Genomic DNA, 9,850 nt, shown 5'->3' on the forward strand with positions numbered 1-9,850 from the left:
TGCGCTTCCCCGGGTGCAGACAGCCCACGGGGCAGTGTAGTCGTGGCCGAGTGGTTAAGGCGATGGACTAGAAATCCATTGGGGTCTCCCCGCGCAGGTTCGAGTCCTGCCGACTACGAAGCTTTTGCGCGGGTCGCGCGTCTTCGGATCCCGACCTTGACCCGGGTACCTGTGGCTTCTACCCGTCCGGTGCGGTCCGGATTCGGAACCCGCCCTGCAGAGCTGGCAAGAGCGCCCCCTTTTGGCAGGAGCGAAAAAGAAGCCTGCACAATCCTCATGGGCGGCCTTGCGGGTAACTTCTCACTAAATCCTCGTTAGTATAATGGTGAGTATCCCCGCCTGTCACGCGGGAGACCGGGGTTCGATTCCCCGACGGGGAGAAAAAGGCTTACTTTTTTTGGTAAGCCACTATCACCCCACTCTGGACTCTGTCTGGGAACTGAGCTTCTTCAAACCCGCTGAGGCTTCATCTCAGAAAGACCGAATTGAGGATTCGCAAGGGTCATCTTCGACAGCCGGACGCGCCGTACCCTGGGTCGGCGTGACTCTGAGCAGAAGGAGCAAACCGAGATGAGCGTGGGACTTAAAAAGTTAAAATGTGTGGCGAACGGAGTTTACTGAAGGAGTGAAAATCCTGTTCAACTTCTTCAGGAACGCACTTTGTCACATTAATAGAATAAATGTGGAAAGGGAGGTCTCTGACGGACGAGCTTGTCCGAGCTCTCCAGCGCAGCGAGGCGGTGGGGACACAACGGCTCCGGCTATAAAACCCACACGAAGCCCCTGCCGGGATCCGCTGTTCACCCGCTCTTCTGTTCAGCATAGTGCAGGACGTAACGGGGAGCAGTAACGCTGGAGGTGGAGCCCTCCTTATTGGAAGATGCTTGCTTACGAAGATGCAAAACTGGTAAGAGTCTAAAAAAACTATTGAAATTATTGACTGAATGTGGTACGGTGCTGATTTCGTGACCAATATACAAATTATCAATTAAAATACTAGCACAAGCACGTGAACGTGAAATTTAAATATTTGCATTTTTATCAGCATTTGAAACATTAAGTACGTAAGATACAAATCTAACAAAAATGTGTAAGAAATCGAGGCTAAAAACTATAAAACAATGCTGGGATAAATTAAAGAAGCCTTTAATATGTGAAGTGCTGTACCAGCTATATATCTTGAAATATTCAATGGTACTATGCTCCTTAAATCAATTAATAAATCCAATAAAACCCCATTCAAAATCCCAACAAGTTGCCGAGTATGGTGGCACATGCCTGTAATCTCAGCACTTGGGAGGCTGCGGCAGGAGGGTCACTATGAGCTTGAGGTCAGCCTGGGCTGCAACTGAGACCCAGTTTCAAAACAAACAAACTAAATAAATAAGTAAGTAAATAAATCCCAACAAGTAGTTTGGAAATTAATTATATATTTGGAAGTGCAAAGAAACGAATAGTCAATATTGTAGAAGATAAACGAAGATTGAAGACTTATGCTGTCATTTTTCAAAATAATTCATAAGTCAATTCAGCCAAAGATGGCCTTTTTTAGTAAATAATGCTGGAACATTTATTTTACATAAAGAACAAACCTTGATTTCTACACATTATAAATTAAATTATTCAAAGATAGGTCTCATGTGATGGAAAAATCAGCCAGGAGAACATGGTAGAATACCGTGATAAACTTGGACTAGACTAAATTTTCTCAAACAGAATTAGAGAACCTGAATCATAAAATAAGAATTAGATGAACTTGATTTATTTTAAATTCAAGATATAGTGACTGAAATAAACACCGTTAAAAGTGACAAACACTACCATGGAATGAAGAAGGCCTTTGGAACCTCTACATATCTATATGTAGCCATCAAATGACTAACCTCAAGATAGATATGTAAAGAACTCTCACAAGTCAGCAAGAATTACACAGGCAACCTAATTTGAAAAGGGGCTACAGATTTGGTACTTTGCAAAAAAGATTCCAAAATCCTCAGTAAACATATGAAAAGCCAGTCAACATCATTAGTCATTAGAGGAACCCAAATTAAAACCAAAAATAGATAGCACTACACATCCACCGAAGAGTTTCAAATTCAAGAGTCGGGTGTTCATACACTTTCACATAGAGGTATACATTGTGATAACCACTTTGAAAAAATTTTCACCATAACTACAAAAATTAAGCATATTTCCTATGATCCAGAATCCCACTGCTTGGGTAAGCAGCATGTAAAGGAAGATTCATAACAATTCAATTTTTCAAAAAGAAAAAAATGTGAGATAATGAAAAGATGGAAATAAAGTGTTTGTAGATGGGGAGGGCAGGAGGGGGTGAAGGGAGAGCAGGGACAAGGGGAAAAAATGAGAACCAAGACCTGTCATGTAGAGGTACAAGATCCCAACAATGAATGTAAATGCACTGTATCCCTAAAAACTGAAATCTGGAAAAAAATTTTCATATAGTAAATTTGAAATTGCTTAAATATTCATCATTGGTAGACTGGAAGTGTAAATTGTGGTGTACAAATACACTGGAATAGCATACAGCTATTATAAAGAACACCCATGCCACAACTTCGATATACTTCATAGATGCCATGTCACTCGTAAGAAGATATGGGACTCACTTCTACAGTACTGACCCTAACTACTAAGATGAGTGTGGCTCTTCCACAAAGATCGCATGTAAATTTGGGAAATATTTCGTATTTTTAGAAACAGACCTTAATAAACAAGAAAAAAAAAGTTCAGACTTCACAATTCCACTTATACAAAGTATAAAAACCACAAAACTGTTGCCAAAATTAAAATACAAAAACGGTAATCTTAAATTCAACTAAGTAAACATTTGTTCTGATGGTAAATGCATTATTTTGATTAAAAGACAAAGGCTGTCATGTGGGAATAACTTTCCGCAAGCTGTAAACACATGGCTGCTCCTGTGGTGTGAAGTGATCCCAGGGCTCATGTGGGGCGCCTGCTCCTTGTGCCATGGGTCCTCTCAGCAGGTCTGGGACTTCTGGGGGACCCAGTGGGGTCCGAAGGTCACAGCGTGAGGACATAAGCCTTCCAAAGCACCCAAGGTAACTCTGTGGAATTGCTGAGCCTACACCACAGTAACTTCCTCCAAAGCAGTTCCTCCCCATGGTCATCTGGCATCCTGCTGGGTGCTGGCCTCTTCCTCCTGCCGCGTTCTTACCGAGTGACAGCAGCTGCCATGGTCCCCTCCACAGAGCTGGGCCACAGCTGTGCCCTCAACTTGACTCCCCAGGTCTGTGAGCTACACAAGCCTCTTGCTTCCTTCCTAGGGTCTATCAGAGGTTGATCAGTGCTCCAGCTGCCTAAAAAAGAAAGGTAGCCAGGGCTAAAGAAAAAAGACAACAGACTTGCATAGTTTCAAAGTGTATGGCGGTGTTGGGGTCAGCACCTCCTAGCAGGCAAAGACAAAGACTCCCACTTTACCACTGTTTACTGGGTTCCTAGGGAGAATCAGAGGTCTCCCAGGGTGGCAGGAATCCTAGGACCATGAGGATCTTGTGTGGATGAGGAGCTTAGGTCCATGAGGAGTTTATGTTGATGAGGACGGGGAGATGCACAAAATGTTCTTATAACAGTGGGTGGGATGAGTCAGGCCAGTAAGGAATGTGCCCTTCCCGGGTGAAAACCATTCTCTTTTTGTGTTACTACTTGGATCTCAAGGAAGCAGGGCGTCTCAGCTGATGCATTCCTGCCTTTGAGCGTCACCACATCACAGGACCATTGAGGCCTCAGACAGCCTGGACCAGAATCTCATTGTGAAATGATTTTTCCCAAAAATTATGTAGTCTGGTTCTCGACAAGGGTCGGTCTGCTCCAGTTATTTCACGGCAGTAATGAACAGTGCACTATCACGTATACAATAAAAGGTTAAAGTATAAGCATGGAAAACACAACCCAGAACAAGTATAATAAAGTGAGCCAGAATCACTTTAATGGTATTAATTTCATGTATTGCAGACTTTAACAAAGAAGCACTGCTAGAAATAGTCTGTTTTATAGCCTCAAGGGTCACTTTATTAGGAAGATATTGCAATCCTGTATTTGTATGCATATAACAATAACATCAAAGTACAGACAGCAAAACCCTGAGAAATGATTGGAGAAATATGGAAGTCTAGAATTATAGTTGAATACTTTAACACTTCTACCAAAATAATTGTGGGGATCATGAGTATTGGTTGTAAGTATTGTAAACTTTAGTAACTCCATATGTGTTAAGTTTCTCCAGTTTAGCAGGTGGTGTGTTTCCTTTGTGGAATTCCTGAAAGTTACAGTTTCTTGTCTCTGACCTTTAGATGTGTGGTTGTCCGGGTTACTACTACCCATGGTGGGTTGTTTTTGTTGAGCTTGTTTGTTCTTTTCCTGTGTGACCTTTCAGTTACTTTGGTAACCCCATCCCATAATAGTTTGTGGTTTTTTGCTTTAAAAGGCCGACACTTGCCGGCAATAAACGTCGCCTTGATCAGACTCTTGTCTTGGCGTCCTTCCTTTATCTCTGCCCCATCTCCACCCCGCTGCTCTTTCAGGTTTGAGGCACTGCTGCACAGTGCTCTGTGTCGCCGGCTTGCGACAAGTGGCGCCCAAACAGGGACCTGTCGCCTTGATCAGACTCTTGTCTTGGCGTCCTTCCTTTCTCTCTGCCCCATCTCCACCCCGCTGCTCTTTCAGGTTTGAGGCACTGCTGCACAATGCTCTGCGTCGCCGGCTCGCAACAAGTGGGGCCCGAACAGGGACCTGGAATTGAAGCAGCGATCGGTGAGCAATCTGTGAAGCCTGCTGTCAAAAAGGATTCGGCCGAACCGAAACAAGGAGGACACCGCTGTCTGGAACGCCTGGAGGGGAAAATCCTCGGAGAAGCAGGTACCAATGGGGCACATAGGATCTAAGACGAAACTCAGCATAGCAATTCAGTCTTCACTCAGGGAGAAAGGAATTAAGGCAAAGAAAAAAGTCATTGTTTCAATTTCTTGATTGTGTGGATGAAACTTGTCTATGGTTCAGTGATGTAGAGGAAATAACTGACGATGTTTGGGATAGAGTAGGAGGAGAATTAAATGAAAAATTAAGGAGTCATAATTCTGACAGTGTACCAGCCATTACATTTTCTTTCTGGTCTTTAATAAATGAGTGCTTACAAAAAAGGGATGTACAAGGCTTAGATAAACAACTCTGCCTACATAGCGTTAACCCCTCAGATGGGAACACAAGCTCTCCGCACAGGAGTATTTGGACCCCTTCCGAAAGGCAGTGTTGGGATCATCCTAGGAAGGAGTAGTTGGATTTTAAAAGGGCTTCATATTCATCCAGGAGTCATAGATGCAGATTATACGGGTGAAATAAAAATATTAGCTTCATCACCTGATGGCATTACTGTTATCCCTGCTCAGGAGCAGATAGCACAGATATTGCTTTGTCCTTATATAGAACAAGGAAGGTTTTTATTTCCTCAAAATAGGCAAAATAGAGCCCTTGGATCTTCTGATGCATTTTGGGTCACGCCTATCCAACAAGATAAACCTGAATTAACAATTTGGATTCATAAAAAACAATTCAAGGGAATTTTAGATACTGGAGCTGATGTGACTGTGATAGCTCAACAACATTGGCCCAAGAATTGGCCTGTCCAAGATACAGCCACCAGTTTAAAGATTTATTGTGTGTCGGTGGTCCTAGAGTAGGGCACCAACAATTGTGTAATTTATTAGAATTTGTAGAAATAGTTTGTCCTTGGTTTCCTTTCTTTGCTTCTGTGTCTTTCTTTTCCTGTTAATATCTGCTTCTTTCGGTTTGGTTTTCATAAGTCATTGTCTTATATCATTTGGCTTCTTTTGCTCCAGCCTAGGAGTTGCTCACATTTCTGCTCTGTGACAGTCAGCTGTTACTGAAAACTAGTTTTGGTAACACTTCTTGTGCATTGTTTTATATTGCGATTATAGGGTTAACTTGCTCTTTTAGGTTAATACTGTTCTATTGGCAGCCAGTTTAATTTTAAGATGTAACAATCTAAAAGCAGAAAAAGGATATTTTAAACTGAATCAGCAGGTGGTCTCCTGGCAGGATCGCCCAGTTGTAATTTGTGATAAGGAGGATACTGAGACCATTAAGAACATGAAAAGGACGATCAAGGTGCCCCACTCAGCGGACTGCTTGCAAGGCATTCTCAGTGTGATCCCCTTAAAGTTGCTGGCTTTCCATCTTGCTGTGTTGAGAGGCTATGATGTTGATTTCCCACGGAATCTAGCCAAATCTATAACTGTAGAATAAAGAGCATCGGAAACTTGGGATGATTAAGCAACATAAGACACCTTTTGTATTTAAAACTTTGATTTGAAATATCACCCCTGGAAGCCTTTTTTAGTAAATCCTTATTTATATATCAGTTATAATTATTCCACTAAATTTGTAATTGTTTTTGTGAAATTGCCTCATATTTTTCCAGTACTATGTGGGCGGAGTTTGAATAATGAAATCTATATTAGAATCTGTATTCAGAAAGATTTTAGCTGTCATTTTCTTTAGTGAACTGGGTATTGAACTTCTGAGTCCTTCCCTTCCATCTGGGAGGATTATGTTTTTAAACTTTTGTGTTCTTAAGTTTTTAAACTCATTGGCATTTGTTTTAGCAGGCTTCTATTCATTCAGACCAAGGACAGAGTGGTTCATTTAATTGGAATATCTAAAGACAGTGACAATGTATGCTAAAACTTGGACATTTACTGAAGGTTTTGCTAAGTTATATGTAAATAGAAGATACTGTGATTTATTTTGAAGCTTGTTTCTGTTTTGTTTTTAAATCAAACTGAAAACTTTTCTTGGATTTATATGTAAGTTTAGTTAACCTTATTTCTCATATGTCTTTTATCTGTAAGTGGAAATAATTTAGGAAGCAAATAGTTACGGTGCGTTAGTGTTATCCAACCCTTAATAGAACATAATTATACAGTTTCATAGCACAGACTTTGAATTTGAACTGCTTTGGTCAATATGATTGACAATATGATTTTAAATTTGAAAATGGGGTGTTGGATATCCTACTCTTTTGTTTTTTTTCATCTATTTAACTTCTTTCACTTCCTTGTTACATAATACTAATACCCTCAGTGCCACTTTGGAACTTCCTTACAATTACTTGGAAGATTTTCAAGTCTTTGACTAATCATGTGAATTTAAATATGGATGGTAGACTAGGCTCAGAAAGATAATATGCTTTATAGTGTTATTAATGAAGAGTAGCATCAATTGAGTGTTACTTCCTAGGTACTTTTTTTTCCTGAATGTATTTTCTGTGTTCAACTCCTGCAATTAATGTAGGAATGAAGATGATATTGATCTGCATTCAGTTAGTTGGCTAGTGTTGATTTGACAATTTGGATTAAAGTAGTGTGATACCCCTAATGTGACTCATAATTTCTTCACAGAGCTTTTTGGGCCAGATCTTGGGGCTACAGAAGAATATATGCTATGGGGTTATAATTTGGTTTAGTCCTTTTCTTTGAAAAGTTTTCACTTTTACTTGTGAAGGTGAAATATTTAGCATGATTTGTAAGCTCAGACGTGTCTTCTTTTTGTATTTGAACTTCCTGATGAGGTTAAGATGTTGTGATAGCTGTTATTGCTGCCAGAAAAGCACAGAATTCTGCTTGTGTTTGAGGGTTAGAAAAGGAATTAACATTTTGAGGTAATATGCAAGGACGTTCGGTGTTGGAGATAGAAACCTAATTGTTTTAGAAGAAAAAGTAAGGTCATTACTTATATCTGTTTAGCTACTATAGCTACTCTTAACTATTTTAATTGTTTCTAAGATTATTTTGTTTAAGCCTGCTAGACTTAGTATGTGTATACTAGTGTCACTTCTTACGTATGGTATAATAGCTTTTGACACACAAATTGTATGGATTTGTAGGATTTCTTTTAAATTATTTTATTGAGATAATCTTGTGTATCAAGATTATTATATGTGATACAGTGTAGTATTTTATTACATTTCCATATTGTGAAATGATCAACTCAGGATGCTTAGGTTACCTATCATTTCAAACATTTATCATTTCTTAGTGATGAGAACATTCAGAATCCTGTCTTGTAGCCATGTTGAAGTACTCTTCAGTATTGTTGACTATAATAATCAGTGTGATAGAATGCCAGAACTTATTCTTCCCATCTGGCTGTGGCTTTGACTTTGTATCTGTTGACCAGCCTGTCCCTCCCCACACACACTCCAAGCGAGGGTATGTTCTAAACTGGCTATAGACCAAAATAAAGAACAAAATAGTAGTTTGTTACAGAAGGCTGATAGTAAATGAGATAGAAAAATATTAGGAATGTAGAGAATGTTTATGGAAATGATTTATAAAGTGTTTGATTGTTGGCTTCAAGTTTGTTATAAAAGGTTTACATTTACAGTCAAGAAGAGTATTCATTCCTTTAACCCTAATTCTACAAGAGATCTCTGTTAATTTTGATCTGCAAAAATTTTGACTAGTCATAACAAAAAGATTTTGTAGTTCAATTGGCCAAAACCATCTGAGTGCACTCGTTAAAATTGTCTTATATGTTTGTCTGTCTTAAATGTTCAAAGATGTTTGTATGTTTTTGATCAGAATGACATCAAATGCAAGTGGATTGTTGATTTCTACAACCTGGCTTTATAGGATCAAATAAAAAACTTAAAAGATAATTAAATACAACCTTTAAGTTTGGATACACTCCTGTTGGTGGATAAAGAAGCAGCTGCTCAGAAAATTTATTCTGATCTTTGTTCACTAATGGAAGCCACCAAAATAATTTTCATAGCCTTACAAAAAGATATGCCTTATTAAATATGTTGTTAAAAATGTCTATATTGGTTATCATCAAAGGTCTGTATTATAAATATGTTATTGTAACATGTTTTTGATGGTTATGTTCACAATATACTATTTTATGTTAAAAAAAAGGGTGGGGGAAGATCCTGTTGATACAAAGCTACATTTCAGGACATAAGAATTCATGTCTAGTATACAGGATGTATTTATATTGTTTGACCATGCAGGTTTTCCAGCATATTGTTTGTGATGGTGACCTTTTGGTCCATGTATTCTCCCTTCTCTTCTGCTCCACCTACTTATGGTTACAGGTACATTTATAGACCTACCACTATCCCTGAACAGCTTGACGCTGGGTTTCCACTGAGGAGACTGGATTGGGACCCCAACACTGGAGCAGCAGAGAGAACTCTAGGATGTGTCTCGGTGCACAAGCAGAGACTTTATTGTCCAGAACAAGGATTTAATGGGACTGGTGATTTAATAAGACATCTCAAGGGTTTTTGGACTGGTCACTCGAATATTCCATGGACTTAAGCTTGTCTGTAGGACTTTGGTGAGCAGATTCACGTTTTCCTCAAACCAACATTTGGAAACCTGCTGCTGCATTGGGAGAAATACGCTTATTGTCAGATGTCAAAGTTACTAGCCTTAGTTTGAATGTTTTTGGCATGGGGCCTCTAATATGTGAAATATCATAAATACTGTGTTATCTCAAATCAGGTTTATATACAGCGCAAAACATTACATGCGCTCATGGACCTTAAGGAAGGGTCCTCCGAAAATTTGGGCATTTACCTCGCTCAGATAAAAAGAGCTTCAATGAGGGTCCGGAAAGTCAAAGACGGGTAAGAGGAAAAGGTTTGACTGATCAACCTAAGACAGGGGCTTCTGTTAAATCTTCATCATGTTATAGGCCTGTAAGACAGATGACCCCAATGACGGGTAAGACAGCCAAATGCTTTTCCCAACCTAAGACAGGCTCGGACATGCCTATACTTTCT

At 39.6% G+C, this 9,850-nt stretch overlaps 2 non-coding genes across 2 annotated transcripts; both read left to right on the forward strand.

Annotated features, from left to right (window-relative positions):
* Positions 1-36: 36 nt before the first annotated feature.
* Trnas-aga lies at positions 37-118 on the forward strand. Its single transcript has one exon. It is a non-coding gene; the product is annotated as a tRNA-Ser (tRNA).
* A 190-nt stretch (positions 119-308) lies between these two features.
* Positions 309-380, forward strand: Trnad-guc. The gene has a single exon. It is a non-coding gene; the product is annotated as a tRNA-Asp (tRNA).
* The last annotated feature ends 9,470 nt before the right edge of the window (positions 381-9,850 follow it).

The sequence above is a fragment of the Fukomys damarensis genome, unplaced genomic scaffold, assembly GCF_012274545.1.
Source record: "Fukomys damarensis isolate Sample0158 unplaced genomic scaffold, DMR_v1.0_HiC HiC_scaffold_10, whole genome shotgun sequence".
In the NCBI taxonomy this organism is placed as follows: Eukaryota; Metazoa; Chordata; class Mammalia; order Rodentia; family Bathyergidae; genus Fukomys; species Fukomys damarensis.